The sequence below is a fragment of the Ptychodera flava genome, chromosome 22 (genome assembly GCF_041260155.1).
Source record: "Ptychodera flava strain L36383 chromosome 22, AS_Pfla_20210202, whole genome shotgun sequence".
NCBI lineage: Eukaryota > Metazoa > Hemichordata > Enteropneusta > Ptychoderidae > Ptychodera > Ptychodera flava.
Genome location: NC_091949.1, coordinates 5,876,653 through 5,893,184, shown reverse-complemented (window position 1 = coordinate 5,893,184; position 16,532 = coordinate 5,876,653). Strand labels below are relative to the sequence as shown.

General features: G+C 34.4%; 1 protein-coding gene across 3 annotated transcripts in view; it reads right to left on the bottom strand.

The window, feature by feature from the left end:
* LOC139122536 (cGMP-dependent protein kinase 1-like) overlaps positions 1–16,532 on the bottom strand; it is a 181,844-nt gene that overhangs the window by 124,005 nt on the left and 41,307 nt on the right. The window contains exon 2 of one of the 3 annotated variants that reach the window (XM_070688017.1): positions 287–395. The exons of the other annotated variants lie outside the window; for them this stretch is intronic. The gene's annotated coding sequence lies outside the window, so the exon portion shown is untranslated. The remainder of the gene's footprint in view (positions 1–286; positions 396–16,532) is intronic. 3 annotated transcript variants of the gene reach the window in all.

Genomic DNA, 16,532 nt, shown 5'->3' with positions numbered 1-16,532 from the left:
GGTAGAACAGAAACCAGATTTTACACTTTCATGAAGGAAGGAAACATGGTAAAACTTACAATATTGCCAATATTTGGCCAAAATTTGGCTATCAATTGGCCTGTCCAGAAACTGACAGACCAAAATTTTTGATAAATTTAAGCTCTTAAGCATACACATTCCTAATGATGAGTTGTCACAGTCTAAGAACTTTGAAAAATGATATCCAGGATTGAACTAGACAAAAATAAACATCAAGTTCATGGTAAATTTTATAGTGTCAGGAGAAATCAATCATGACACTCACCTCCTTGATAATTCTGCAATCACTACAGAGCAAAGAGTCTACCGCATCAGTTCTTATATATATATGCACATACACTCTCTTTGTTCAAGGCTACTTTTGTTTTCACAAGCTATTCCAAGATAAAAGAGAGAAAAGAGAGGTTGCTATGGCTTCAATGTTTGTTTGTTTGTTTTGCTTTGCAATTTTGTCACCAATAGAAACAGACTCCATTATGAGAGTTTTTCCTTCAATATGAAATCTCAGATGACTTGTATACACTTACTTTCTTCAACATCAGATTGCCATTGAAATACGGTGTAACTCATCTTTATTGTTGATTTGAAAAAGAAAAATCTGCAGAATACATACTAGAGTACAGAAAATAGCTGAGTATAAAATTTAACACCTCTGGCACATGTGTGAATGCGCCAATGTAACTGAAACCATTGGATTCATCCTTCTACATTTCAGTATTATATAATGTTGGCAATTACAGCTAACGGACAAAAAGTGTCAGATATGCAATACACGATTTCAGTCCTTATCAGTACTGAAAATGATTTTTTTACAGCATACTGACGCATTTTTGTAAGCTAACATTTTACAGTGCAATAGCTTCAGTGGGCAAAAAGGACATATTCAAACTACTGCTTTTTGGAATCATGAATCAACATACTGTCGTACGGTACACCAATGTTTGAAACTGATACACAAATGGCTAAATTTTTATCAATATTGAAGGGCTTTAGCTGAAGTTTTAGTAGCTGTAACTCACACTTTTTTCCCCATTTTTCTTTTTAATGTAAACTAGAGTATCTTGTTCAACTGCCAAAAGCATATTCAGATATCTACACAGTATTCAGTTTGTCAACTGACGGCCTGTACATGTGCAGACTGCAACGTTAATTGTTGACAAGTGAACCCTGGACCAGAATTCAAATATAAACAATAAAAGTCCATTTTTAATACACATATACAGGCTATGATGACAAACTAATTAGCTGGCGTTTAATCATTTTTGGGAAGTAGAACAAAAAACTACAGTTGACATTAAAAATAAATATAGTGAAAAAATCATCAAAGTTACATTTGGTCCTTTGAACTTCAACTACTGCATCAAAGCCACTGGAATAAGATGAATTTATATTTCAATGATGAGATTGCAATTATCAAGATGTTTTCCTTTCAAGTAGTTACAAGATCAGAAAGGGAACTCTGAGGGTGTCTTTTGAAAATATGACTCAATGATACATATAAAAAACAAAAATATTCCAGATATGTTTGCCACTATGACTGACTAATATGATTTCAGGTTTAAAAACTATTACACTTCTGAATTATTTTAAATCTTTGCTTCACACATCCATCTGGTTTGGTTTTCATTTTACTCCATTCAAAAATATTTCAAGTTTACTCAGAAAGCAGCACTGAATGTTTAAACAGAGTTAATAAATTGCTGATGTTTTTTCAAGTCCAGTAGGGTGAAATACTTGTCTGAAGGTGTAAATTGGATATACATTGTACTTGGTTGGCATCCGTCCCTAAAATCCATGGATCTGAACAACACAACCATGTACTTGACAGGCAATGTGTCCCTGTCCATGTATCTGACGTCTAACTCTTGAGTCGAGGATTTTGCCTCAGGTTGAATAAGTCACTTAATTCTTTCTTTAAGTGTCTTGGAATTCTTGATTACCAGTGAGGTTTTTGCGGCATTTTAGATCACCGAGGAGGTTTCTTCTCTTTGAGTAGATGAGACAGATGGAACTCATGGGGTGATGACTTTAAACCAGAATTCCTTTAACCGTGTTGCTATGGAGCAGTATGCTATGATGTCATGACGGACCGGGTTGCCATGGAGTATATTTACAACTTTGAAGACTGCTGGCACCCTTACATTTAAAAAATATCCAGGGTTTATCCATGTAAAAGCAAAAAAAACCCTAATTTCATCCACCATCCCTATCCCTGTGTCTAAGTAAAGTAACACTTTTCTCCTGATAAAAGTGTCAGGGATTTTTTTTTAGTTTGACTTGTCTTGAATTCCTACGACACAAACACCAAATGATTGATGTTAATGGCTTGATGTCAGTAAAGGCACTTTTAGCAGTAACTGAGATTACATCAGCTAGCAAGATTCTGATAGAAACTGCCTACTAAAAGTTGAGACGTGTTGTACATGTTAAGGGAGAAAAAGCTTTGAAATTGATTTTTATGAAATCTACGCATGTGGAAAAAAATAAATTATATATAATTTAATTCATTATCACTGCTACTTTCAAATTCTGAGACGATTTTTTTTTCCAATGTCTTCATGTACCGGTATATGCAAATTTATGAAATATTAACATGCATCCACTTTAGGCTCAACAAATTTAAAACATTTTGAACAAATACTCCATTTCAAAGATGTTTCTGTGGATGTCTTATTCAATTGATACATAGCACAAAACATTACAGATGAACTAAGTTCTCTTTGAGAAATAAATTTGCCAGGAATGTTCTGATACTGCAGTGAAAACTTGTATATTAACTTACAGCATATGGTACATGCAGACATACGTTTGTGTGTACAAACATGGAGATTTTAAGAGTGTATAACATTGTTCAATGTGCCATACAGACGATGTGTACTCAATTTCAAGCCACTAACCTCTTGAAATCTTGAGTTCACTGCACTTCCATTCTGTTGACCAAACTCCCGATCACCTTCCAAATGTGTAAATTATCAATAATATATGCTTCAGAACTAATATTTACAAACTGCATTGAGCCCCAGGCCTAACTGATACACAGCATCCACATGAAAAATGCCTGTCATCTGTACAGCCCCATAAATGTGTTATTCTATTGCATGGCTGGATCAGATCAATATGGAGGATAAAAGCCTGCACACTTAATTCACTTGTTTTTATTTGCATTCAATCCATGAGCCTGAATCAAACATAAAAGGGGTTAGAAAAATTTTATTGCTAATACAATGTCCTTGCCGCAACTGATGAAATCGTAGTTCTACCCTGTCATTACCTATAATGTGAATTTTCTATATTGAAGAAAGTGCTGAACTTCAGCATTAGAGCAATGAAATAAATAACAACTTTTTCATGTCTGAAAAACTTGGAATGTGTCTGTTTTTTTTTAATTTGGACAAAAAACTATGATGTTCTTTTTTATGAAGCTGACTGTATTCATAATGTGTGTTTGGAGTCTGCAATATTGCAGTTACCCATAATCATCTTACACTGTTAGCACAAAAGACACATTAAATTTAATCAATGAAATGAAAGAAAGTCATTTGTTGGTTATTAGATACATGTAGCTAAACGAGGCATTATGTATCTCCGCCAGTGGATTAATCCCCACAATGGATTAAAAATTCCACAAATTACTTCTGACAACTGGAAATTCTGAATTTAAACCTTGAAAATAAGCATTGTAAACTTTTAATATTACCATTTCAAACATTTTTTATATGAAAAAGGAGAGGCTGTAATTTTAAAGCAAAGCTAAAACCTTTTTGATCAATATTACTCAGACAGTCCAGGCCATCAAATTCAAATGTGAAGTCACATGGATTGTTTGGTGTAAGTAACACCTAATCGATAGACTTCAATGGAATGTTATGTGTCAAAATATGATTGTCAAAATACCTCCACCCGTGCCATCATAAAACCTTGGTAAAACCCTATTGGTTTCTTGTTTATGACAGAGGTTTGACTTTTTCATTGGCAAACTTCTGTATCTGGGCTAAATGAGCCTTAAAAATCATGGGGACAAATGAAAGAAAACTGAGTCACTCATTTTCCTTCACTTCTTTATTTGTGTTTCATGATGATAATGAAAATAAGTCCCTCATAGTGAAATGACTCGGCTCCTGCCGTAAAGAGGGTATGACCTGCAGTATTTCCATTGTTCTTCATGATCAATACATTTTTACTGCTGAACTTGTTTCTATCTTTGAACTTTCGATCTTTGACCTCTGGGGATTTATTTATTCAAGATGAATTTATTTTTACACATTTTTGTAGCGGTATATTACAAATGTACAAGTCTGTTGTGTGTATTTCCATACACGAAACTAGCTTGGATTCAATGAGACACATTAAACTACATGCAAATCTTCAGCATTGCTTTTGATAAATTTGGCTTCTGCTTAAAAGTCAGTTTGTTCCTTACAATGAAAGCATATCAGACAGGTAGCGCCGCACGCTAACTCAAGGATAATACTTCTAGTGAAAATTTGAAAGTGGAAACAAAGGAGTAAAGGCCCCATGTTGTCTAGCCTTCTCCAGTAACAGGCATGGTAATGATGGAATTTTGCTCTGAGTGAAACACGTTGACATATATACCAAGCAATTTACTGAACTCCCATTAGTGCAAGCCATACCTATGACTGAGATTGATGGCTAGGAGATGTCTCCCTCTTGGAAAGATTTACAAAAAAAAATTCATAATATGAAAGGATGCAGTGTCCATTGTTATTTGTAGGTAAATAGGATGTTGGTAGACAAGAATAAAACACATTTAACAAGGGTATAAATTGTGAAATTATGCTGGAAAAAGGCTGTAATTTTCATGAATATTATGAGTATGATGTCAAAGGTATAAAATTCCATGTCATTTTGTATGTGATAAATTAATAACAGGGTGTATTTTATACTTTGCGTATCTTGTTTTATTATTTCATTTAATTTTGTGACAAAATTTGCAATTTGTAGGACATAACAAAGACGGAACAAGAAAATGACTATTTATTTGTAAGTTGTATTCTCAGATTAGAAAATTATATCTTCTGAAAATATTGGTGGGTTTTACACTCTGTGTATCTCAGTTTCCTGAGGTAGATTTAAGCTCTTAGCACTATAGCCATCATGGAATATTTCTCTACATACATACAACATTAAAAAGTTAGATGAAAAGTGTGCACATTAAACATTAACACTGAGATTTCTTTGAATGTCACCTTCATTTCTTAATCCGAATCTAAAGTGTGACGTATTACACATGGAATTGCTATGCTTTTCCTAAAACTGTTCAAGCACGCAGTCCTATACTAAGGAATCTTTGGCTTTTGTGTGAAAATAAAACTTCCATCAAGATGTAAACATCCATTCACAGAATAAAATTCTTGGAAACACTGGTACCATTCAACTCTTTCATTTACTCCAAATTTTTGCAGAAATTGAGATTTCACTTGATAACTTCTTAAAACCCACCATTACTGAGAATACTAGCCTAAGGACATACATATAGTTACTCTCCAAGTTGGATACTTTAATCAAGTGAACCCATAGCTTGTGGCAGAATTACATGTAGCTATGGGAAAGACAGTTACCAAAGCTAAACATAGTTTTCCTGCAAGTCGACTTATATAACTCTTAAGAAGTTCTGGAAATCAAAGTGGAAAATGTTGTATTGAATTCACTGGAATGGTCACATCTCAACCTGTAAATATATCAGATGTGACATTGTACATAAGTAGACACTCTATCTGGCATACTCATCTTCTCTTTTGTTAAGGTTACTTTATGGCACAATACATTTATGATAGTAGGGGTGAGCAGCATTAACCCTTTCACCACCATGGTTTGTCCCAAATCCATTGTTTTCTATGGTAAAGTTGGACCTGTATACAGGGAACTGGGGGTGAAAGGGTTAAAGCACTGCAATCTTGCTAGTGTGACTCAGTCCAATACGCCCATTACACTTTTTATAAGTTTTCCTTTGACTTCATGTACCACTGTTATAGTTGAGACTGACTTATCTTTCCTTCAACCTTCCCTACCTGTGGGCTCAATGGTACGATCTTGTTTTCAAATTTTCACATGCCAAGCATGAGCTGTAAGTTTAACAATGTACATCTCGACAATGGCAAGAAAGATACTTCTAGCACACTACATTAAATCACATGCCTCAACTTTGAATGTGAACTTGGGGAAAATTGTATATTCTATTGCAACCGGCCAGTTTAAACATCATTCCTCCAGCAGTATAGCATATAGACAAGGTCAATGTATTGATTCTTTAGAATTCACAAACATTTTACTGGTTATGGAAAGACAACCTTGACAAACTGTCACTACTCTACTGACTATCAACATTTTCTTTTAACTTTAATACACGCAAATATATATAGTTATATTTTAAAAATTGCTCAATATGTTCCTCACAAAAAAATAGTTATATATATTTTGTATACTGTATACTCTGCAGTTACAGCATGTTCAATATATATTTTCAAGTTTTGATGTTATCATCCCATTCTTATCATCATAGCCAATTCTCAGTGAAGTTGCTATAAGGCGATCTCAAACACAAGTCACATAATAATTTCATTTATCATAACTGTGCAAACAGTTTCTAAATTTTCTGAGTTTGCCAATTAATAAACCATATACATGCATACTCATCATGATGCCACAACTATGAGATAATGAAATGGTTCTGTGATCTCCAAAGTCTAGATCTTGCACATCCATGTATCCCTATCAGAATGTAAAATTGCCCCATAGATGCTAAATAGAGGCTTGCCAATACATTTCCCCTACAAAAATTGCTGAATCAGCATTTTTTTATAAAATCAAAACTGGAAATTCTAACTGACAATCGGCTTGTCAAAGCAGCTGTTACATACATAAACAAACATTTCCTCACAGCACAAATATATCAAATGTATACATCAGTGGCTAATTTATGTGCAAATGCTGACTTTAAGCCCCATTAACTGTACCTTTTTGCATTTGGGGTAAAAAATAATACCATCCAATCTTGGGGAGGTGTTTTGGATTTCAGTTATGAAGCCATATTGTGTAAGATAATGTCGTTATTCCAATTTTTGGTGATGGATTTGGTTGATTAAACTCAGGTACTTGACACGCATATATTTGCCCCTGCCATATCTGAGCTGCAACTTGAATATTATTTATTTGTTGAAATCTAAGTTGTGCGTTCATCACCAATGTTTGACAAAATTTCTATGGTCACTCTCTGGTATAAAGCAATTTTACTTAAGTTACATTTAATTTCAAAATCTTATCAAAAACAAATGCAAAAATATACAGCTGATGGGGCATTTCAAGTCGTAGTGGGACAAGCATTAATATCTCATAATCGACATATTGTCAACCACTTTGAATGACAATTGGCCTTGTGTATTACATGTGTCTATTAAACTGCAGAAGTCTATCAAATATGCAAATAAGGGGCGATTTTGCATATAACTATTTTCTATGTGATGATCAGGCCTCGAATTGACCTGAAGATTTTACATATATGGACTCCCATGATGATAAACTAGCTTGTTGAATGATATTTAAATAAATGCAAATTTATTCTTCAATACGCAAATTAAAGACTACTGTTAATGCAATCCTGACTGTTTTAGAACTAAATCATATCCATCAAACATTTTCACTTCATCAGCATTAGGATTGTTGACAAATGACCTTGATCAGGTAGATGACACATAAATTCATCATTCTGTCAACCTACCTGTCACAGATAAGGAACTGCACATCAAGCAATCTGGTATTATTTTTATTAGATGATGACTTTTTTAGCAAATTAAAACCCTTTAAGAGCCAAAGTAATTTTTTTTCAGATCCAGACAATTTGTTTTCAAATTTTTCCAAAAATTTTGATAAAAACCTGTAGTCCAAAATTATCAAACAAATGTAGAAAAATTCATAAAAATCGGTAAAATTCTGCAATAAAATTTAGGTGGGAAAAATGACAGCACTCGAAGGGTTTAAGCAACCATAAGATATACAGTATTCATATTATAACTGAGAAGTATATCCACTACTATTTGCTTTAAAAACAATAAATTGCGAAATGTTTTAATTGTGTAAAATTGTAGAATTTAAAGAAAACCTGGGAAAATAGAAGTCCTTTTTCAAGTGACAAATTTCAAGAGTTACAGCTACAGGGGCTTTAATGTTACAAAGATTATTTTGGTAATATGATTTCTAGTATGAAACTATTGCAATCATATAGACATTGCGTAGTATATGTGGATGCAATTTAATAATATTTGAGTTACATCATAGACCCTTGAGTGTGTGTGGTTTGATACTGATCACTCCACATAGTTCACATCTGGAGATTAATCAGATCACAACTCAACACTGAATTGATTATGGCTCATTGTTGTCTGTAGAGGAAACAGCACATCAGTGGTACTTGGAGGAAACAGCCCATTAATAGCCTAGGAAACAAACTTCCTCTTTTCCAAGGACCCTGGGCATAGTCTTGATAAACAAGTCATAGACTTTCAACCAAGGTTTTAACAGGAAATGGAACAATAGAACTCACACACTGAATTCCAACTACTTCTTGTTGATTTGAAGCAGCTGGACAATTTAACACATTATTCAATGAAACAGGAGTAAATCATTGAAGTGCCTTTTTTGAAATCAAATCAGAGATTAATTCACATTTCAAAAACACTACATCTATAATTCATTTGTCTTTAAATACAAAATTATCCAGAGAATACAAAATGTAATAATTTATGGATGTACATGATACAGAAGAGCTATCAAACAAGTTAATCCTGTTTCTCTGCCAGATCCATGAAGGTTGCTATTATATGAAACTACATTTCATCAAACATTATTCTAAATTTTTGATGAACTTGTACATCCAACTATCTGCTATAATTGATTTTTAAAACATATAAAGACAATCTTTGTTGCCTTTATAAAATACAATCCAGTCAATTTTTTCTCATTTCTTCCAAACCTTTGATCAAAAATTGTAGACAATGAAAAGTGATGTCCATTTGGTCAAAATTATCAGAAAAATTGCAGAAAACAACCATAAATATTGGTAACATGTTGATTTTCGTGGGAACAATTACAGCATTCAGAAGAATTAAACTTTTTTCTTCAATGGAGAAATTGACTGGCACAAAAAACCAAGAATATAAAACAAAATTATATTGGTTATAATTTTACAGGACTAAGTTTCCAGGCATTCAAAACTGTAGCAAATCATGATTGGTAATTTTGAGAAATTCAACTAATAAGATTTTCTTTATGATAATTCTACTATTTCTTGTTGCCCTTTACATGTAGCTAGATCACTGTGCTTCTTTCCACAATAACTTGACACCCTAGCCAAAAGCCAGATCAAACTGGAGGAAAACATTGTTCTGGAGATGACAATATGATGCCTCATGTCAATTTCATAAATAAATTGACAGGACTGCCACTGTAGCAATTTTAACGGTCAGAAAGTTACTTATCTATGGTAAATGACACACATAAACACACCTCAAGGACTTAGAAAGATAAGCAACATGACACAACTGCATTGAAATTTTTTTTGCTGATGTAATAATAGACATCACTACACTTAACAGGCTACGTTGTTCCTTTCCATCAAGAGGCATTGGATCCAAGTGACCATCATGTAAATATGAACAAAGGATTTCACACTTGTCAATCCATGACAATTACAGGCAAATACAGTCAATCTAATAACATACAATGCCCAATCTAATTAACTGTTCTGTATAGACTTGAGATCTATGCTGGACCTACCCATAGTTCATAGGTCAGCGATGTAGTAGTTGTCAGCCTCACAACAATGTGACTTTCTGAACCTAAGCTATCGTAATGAGTGCATGTGTATGATATATGTCTCCTATGTGTTGCTAAACTGGCATGGATAAGTGTGATTGCATGTGGTATACACCCATAGGTGTTTACATATCTGATCTGTTCAAGGATGCCGTATCATCAGCTATTAAGCTGCAGAGATAAACTCACCTAATTGTGTTTGGGTGTGACAAAAACTCCGTTCTGAGCAGTCTACAATGTCACGCATATGAAAATTACTTTTGAGTGAAAATCTGCAATGAATTGCTTTCAAAGTGAGCACAATTAAAATGAAAAGTTACCCTGTGTATTTGATACACTTTACGGACCACACCCCTACCATTTTAGCTGAATGGTTGTTAAATTAAGTGTGTTAAAATAAATGTGCTTTTAATTACCCCATCCTGGTTAGTTTGTTGACACAGATGAAAGGGTGTTTTCAGAGTTGATAAATGCTTCAGTCAGTGGTTAACAATCTCTTTTGGACTACCTAGACAACTGTATTTATTATTAGACTACTTAGGTAACTGTTTAATTCTCTCTCTGACTACCAAGACAACTGTATTAATTTTTATATGCTACCTTAGGTAACTGTTTTAATTCACTTTTGGACTATCTAGCAACTGTAATAATTCTATATGACTACCTAGGTAGCTGTTTTAATTCTCTTCCAGACTACCTAGATAACAGTATTAATTCTACATTAGACTACTGTATCTAAGTAACTGTTTTTAACTCTCTCTCAAACTTCCTAGACAACTGTATTGGCACAGATGCAGAACTCTGGTTTACTTATGCTCAGCAAGGATGTATATCTTCTACGTGATTGTTTAAAGGTGCCAGAAGCCACAACTTTTGATTATTTTGTCAATATTTTTGTTTGTTATGTCAACTGCACTTTGTTTTAATACCCATTGCAAAGCAAGTTGAGGTACACAGTATATAATCAACTTGTCAACTCAGCCTGTACACGTTTAGATTGCATCGTTATTATTGACAGATGAATTCTGGTCCGGAGTAGAATTCAAACATAAACAACAACATGCATTATACACATATTAACACTGGGTTGACGAGCTTAATAGTAGCTAGGTGTTTCAACATGCTTATGCGAGTAGAACAAGAAACTCTAGTCGCAATTAAAATTAAAAACAGTGAAAAAAATCATCACATGCTACTACATCTACTATAGCCCGTTATTATAAAGCTACATTACAAAACAGTTGTAAACATGTTCTGTGACTGACAATACACTCAGGTTTGGGAATAATTATTTCTCCATTTAAAGGAATTGTTATATGATACTGATACCAATGTTGGCAAGGACATACATTTAAGGTTTAACTAGCTTCAAAGCTACTTATGTTACCTTTAAAACTACCTGGTTAATCAGTAATAGGCTAGAATTTCTGATAGCAATTACACCATGAAATGAACACATACATCTAGATTGAAAATTGCACAGGTGCAAGATATGATAAAAAGAAATGCAAATGTATAAAGTTACTCAATATCTGATCAGCTTCTGAATGTAATTATATCAAAAGACACAAAATATATCAATTACTGAGTTTTCCTGAGTTTTAGGGTTATTCTAAACAATAACGATCTGTGTAATATATCTGTAATTGGATTAAACCTGTATGTACCGGTATGTATGATACACAACGAAAAGATAATGTTTCCACAACCTATTTGGTATTCAGATCTGATATTATGCTCTTCAAGTGGTATTTTAAATAACAGTGAACTGCCGAACTACATGGTCTAATTTCAATTGTTACCAGTCTGCATCTAAAGCTAGGACAACTAATTTGTGGACACTGACAGGTTTGGGAAATATAAGAAGCAGTTAAGGATTAGCCAAATTACTGTACATGTGTAGTAGTATACATGTATTCATCATCGGTATGTATCCGGCCAACAACACTGCAAAAAATAAACACATTTTAGAGCAAAACATCTACCTTCAATTTATGGGTCAGTTGCAGTCACTTTTGATGATTTTTCAGTATTTTTAATTTTAATATCACCAAAGGTTTCTTGTTCTACTCCCCAAAGCTTGTTGAGATGCACAGTATTCAGATTGCCAACTCAGCCAGTATTTGTGTAGACTGCATTGTTATTGTTGAGGTACAATTCCTGGTCCAGACCAGAATTTAAATGTAAATAATAAACAGTGAATTTGATAATCAAGTATACACGCTGAGTTGACAAGCTAAATAGTTGGTATTTGAACATGCATGGGGCAGATGAATAATACCTTGCAATTGACATTTAAAACAAAAGTGAAAAGTCATCAAAAATTACAGCTACCAATCGTTTATAATCTATACTGACCATAAACTCGTCCTATGCATGTAGTTTTAAGAATTTTTGTCTTTCTGATCACTATGATATTAAATTAGACATTTTCTGTGAAGCTTGAATGTAATCAAAAGAGTCTTTGCGGAACTCAACACAGTCTGATCCTCAACATTGCATTATGGGTAGAAAAAAACTGTGAGAAAATACTCATTGCAAAGTGACTTCTGAGCACGTACACAGTATCACTTGTCAGATTAAAGAAACACTAGTACGTTCAACCGAAACCCATAAAATACAACTTGTGAATTAAAGGAATAACAAATGACTGTGTTCAAGAACACTGTCACATTCATGTATGCATGTATGAGGCTTATACAAACCAGCCTGAATTGCATTGCAGCAAAGACACTAAACCGCAGATTGTGATATAGCTGGGACATGGATGTTAATATCACACCTGAAATGTTCAGTGAAAAAGCCAATCCCTACCAAGTGGTTTTAACTTACAAACCTCTAGTCTTGATATCTGATCTTGGGTTTAGGAGACACTGCAATCCCTCTGAAATTATGGGATTTGTCCCTGTAAAGTTTATCTGATTGTCGTTTTGCCTGAAAGGAATTCATCAGTAGCTGGGGCTGATACGCGCAAGAAGCTTTTTTCATGTTGAAAGCCATGAATTTACAGCTGACAGTTCACTTGGTGTCAGTGACTGCGTTTTTGCTCCTATTGAAATTCACTTCAACTAAGGCTTGTTCGCCATCAGAGTTTATGGTGATTGATGACACAAACCTAGCAATTAGCCCCCTCCCTCCCCATCAGTATTTATACATTCAGTGGGAGTGATTTGATTACACAATGTGTTTTAAAAAATCTATTTCCTACCATTTCACCCTTTCTGCCATTCCCGTTTGTGTTCTACAATCAAAATGGGAGATATCCAAATTGCACAACTTTGTGATGTCAGAAGAAAAATAATTTTATAAGCATAGAGAGAACTGACGGAAAAAAGTTTTAGTTTCCATGGTGATTTGTCTCATTATATTTACCTAGTATCTCTTCTTTGCCAAAACAGATTGAAAACTGTTGTACTTAAATTCCGCTTGCAAGCCTTGAAAATGTATTTTTGATATAATTTTTATCATTTGTACATCACTTCCCTTTGATCACAATGTTGCAACGAAAATGAAAGTGTGTAGAATTATGCATTTAAAAAGCCAATGAAACAATGACGACACAAAGATATGACATCTTGAGAATCTCTATTTTTTCAGCCCCAATAGTAGAAACAGAACTGAAAAACGGAATAAACTGATGTGATAATCTCGGTGGAAGCATTTTCTGAGCAAAATGAAGGTAAAAATTTCTGACATAAATTTAAATAAAAAAATCACTTGAAAAACTACTTGGAAAAGATCGGATTTTGTCAATACTTTGATTCAGAAGTTGAACTGCACATCCACCAAATGGTGATAATAAAAAGGGCATATTCACCCTACCATTACTGTAAATATTCCAGTTATATTGTTTCCATTAATTGCTGTGAGACACAGCACTTTATATAAATGTTCTTACAGTTCGCTCCGTTACTCAGTATACAAATCTGTACAGACCTCACATGCAGTTGACAGTCAACATTTACCACTTAACAAAAAGACAGTTTTCAAAAAAGTTCTCACAATTGAGAAGTGAGCGCACTAATGAAATTGTAAGCTGAGTTTCAAAGAAAATAGTGACAATTGTGTAAGGTTTACTGGTAGTGTATTGTATCATTTCATACACTCATTGCCTGTTTAAAAAACTTTCATAATAACTCAATCCACACTTTGCATCAAGCTGATGATGTCAGTTAAGTCGGATAAAAGTTCTGAGCATTCCATGCCAAACACATTGTTCAAGGTTCTCTGAAGGCACTAAAGTTTTATGTCAACAATTAGCTCAAACAGCCATAATGACAACAAGAGAATTCTTTCCTTGGAAGTGACTCTATAGAGACATTGTCTGTCAGCCACAAAGTCTTAATTCCTGGCTGCTTCTTTATAATTGTGAATTCAGCCAAAACGACCGCTATCCAGCATGTGCATTTTAGGGTACAAATATTGTCAATTATGCACAGTTACGGAGTCGTAAAATCTGCTGTTTATACACATCCAGTTAATTCATGGATTTGAGGTGAAAATTGTCTGTCCACTGCTAAATGCAAAAACCATTGTCAGGTAAACATTTCTTTGGCTCGTCAATCAAGTGAAAATCTTGAAAAGACCAGTAATATTGACAAAAGCTTAGATTTTTTCACAAGGACTGGGATCCACTGCGTTGATTTTATGACCACCTGTGTGACAGAAAATGATCCTCAAGTCTTCATGGGAATGGTGGAAAGTGACTGACCAGACTATGACACTGCTACTAGCCTTTTAGGATTAGGGGTGGACCATTTGATATCCAGGGGGTCCAGAAGATTGATGAGGTAGCTTTTTTTTTTATCTGATCCATTACACATTATTTTTTTTCCACTCTCCCACTTTTTTTGGTCTATAGCCTTCGCTGGCAGATTGTTTTACATAGACATTTGCTGGGAATCTTTTTTTTTAAATCTTCCGAAACCCCCCCCCCCTTCCTACATGATATCAAATGGTCCACCCTTCATATGCTAAGAGAACAGAAAAACTGATAATTAGTCAACTACATAGCTGTTTACCGTAATGCCAGGTTGTTGAACTGTATTGTATGCACACAGCTATAAAGACCTTAGCATTTGACTTCAGGCTGATCGAGTCAATCAGTACATGTTTTGATTCCTTTAGAGCATATTAGGGGAGAACCATTTGATTTTTGGGGGGGGGTATGGAGGAAATGGGTATGGGAGCAAATTTTTTTTTCCTGTCACAGTGACAGCAATTTTTTTTTTCTACTGTGAGAGCTGCATCAATTTTTTTTTTTCAAATGGAGTAGCAATGCAAATTTTTTTTTCTTTGTCATCAAGTTTGTGATGCGTTGTATATAAGGGAGCCGTCATTATTTACGGCCTGAAACTCAGAAATTTCAAGTGAACACCCCCCCCCCCCCCCCCCGTCAACCATAATGAATTTGAGTAACTCCCCTCTCTAACTCTGAAATTTTGACTGATCCCCCCCACTTAGAAAAGTTAAATACAAATAAATGTATTTGTAAAATTTACAAAATACAGCAATTTAACAGTAAAGACCTTTGAAATCCTGATGTACTCTGCTAGACTATCATCAGTTATCTCATGATGGTTCAAAAAAGGTGAACCCATCAAAATGAAATTGCAAGTCACAATAAAATAAAGATATAAAAGCTCACGCAGTATCTAACCATATAGTATATTGTTTAATTTGGATGGGTATTATGACAAGGTTTTCACTAGGATATCTGACCGGGCAGAATTTGAAAGTACAGGGGAGAACACTGAGAGGCTTAGGGGGAAAGTGTCACAGGGGCTTTCTCCTATCTTTCATGGAAAGTTTAAGATATTGATGTGTGCAATGGTGCAGTCTGGTGCGATCTGAGAGGTGTTTTTTTAATTTTTTTTTTACTAAGTGAAACTGTTAGAACATCCCAAGGGGGAGAGCACGAGAGGGGGTTTCCCCCTCTCGTATTGGAAATTTTGGGAAATTGATGTGTTTAATGGTGCAATCTGAGAGGAGTTTCAGGTTATTTTGCATTTGGTAAAACTGTTTGAAAATGACATTGAACACTGCAATTTTTTACATTTTATGCATGATCAGTGTTTGTGTCACAATATTCAACAACCCAACAATGACAATACAATTTGTGAAAAAGAGTTCTGTTTGCCAGAGACTGAAGATAAATAAATATACAGGAACCGAAAATTTGTGACCTTCTTGTGTCATTTCTCCAGCTGCCAGCTTCTAATGAAAAGCATGAATATGGTATGTTTAACTGTCAAAATGGTCATTGAAGTGAGGTAAAATGAAAACATGTCTCTGTGATAATAAAGGATGAATTCACAACAGTTCAGTTTTGTCCTAGATCCTGTGAAAATTTTGAGAAATTGATGTGCGCCACGGTGCAGTGTAGTGCAATCCGATAGGTATTTTAAATTTGTCTTTTACCAGTAACACTGTTAGAAGAGCCAAGGGGGGGAGCAAGCAAACGAGAGGGGGTACCCCCCTCTCGCATTGAAAATTTTGAGAAATGGATGTGTGCAATGGTGCAATCTGAGATGTGTTTCAATTTATTTCGCCAAAATAAATTGAGTAACCCGTCCCCTTTCTTCCTCTCCACATTTTGAGTAACGCCCCCTGAAGTTTTCAATTTTTTTAGTGACCCTCTCCCTTGTATTTCATTACATTTGTTGTTCCTCAATTTTTCATTG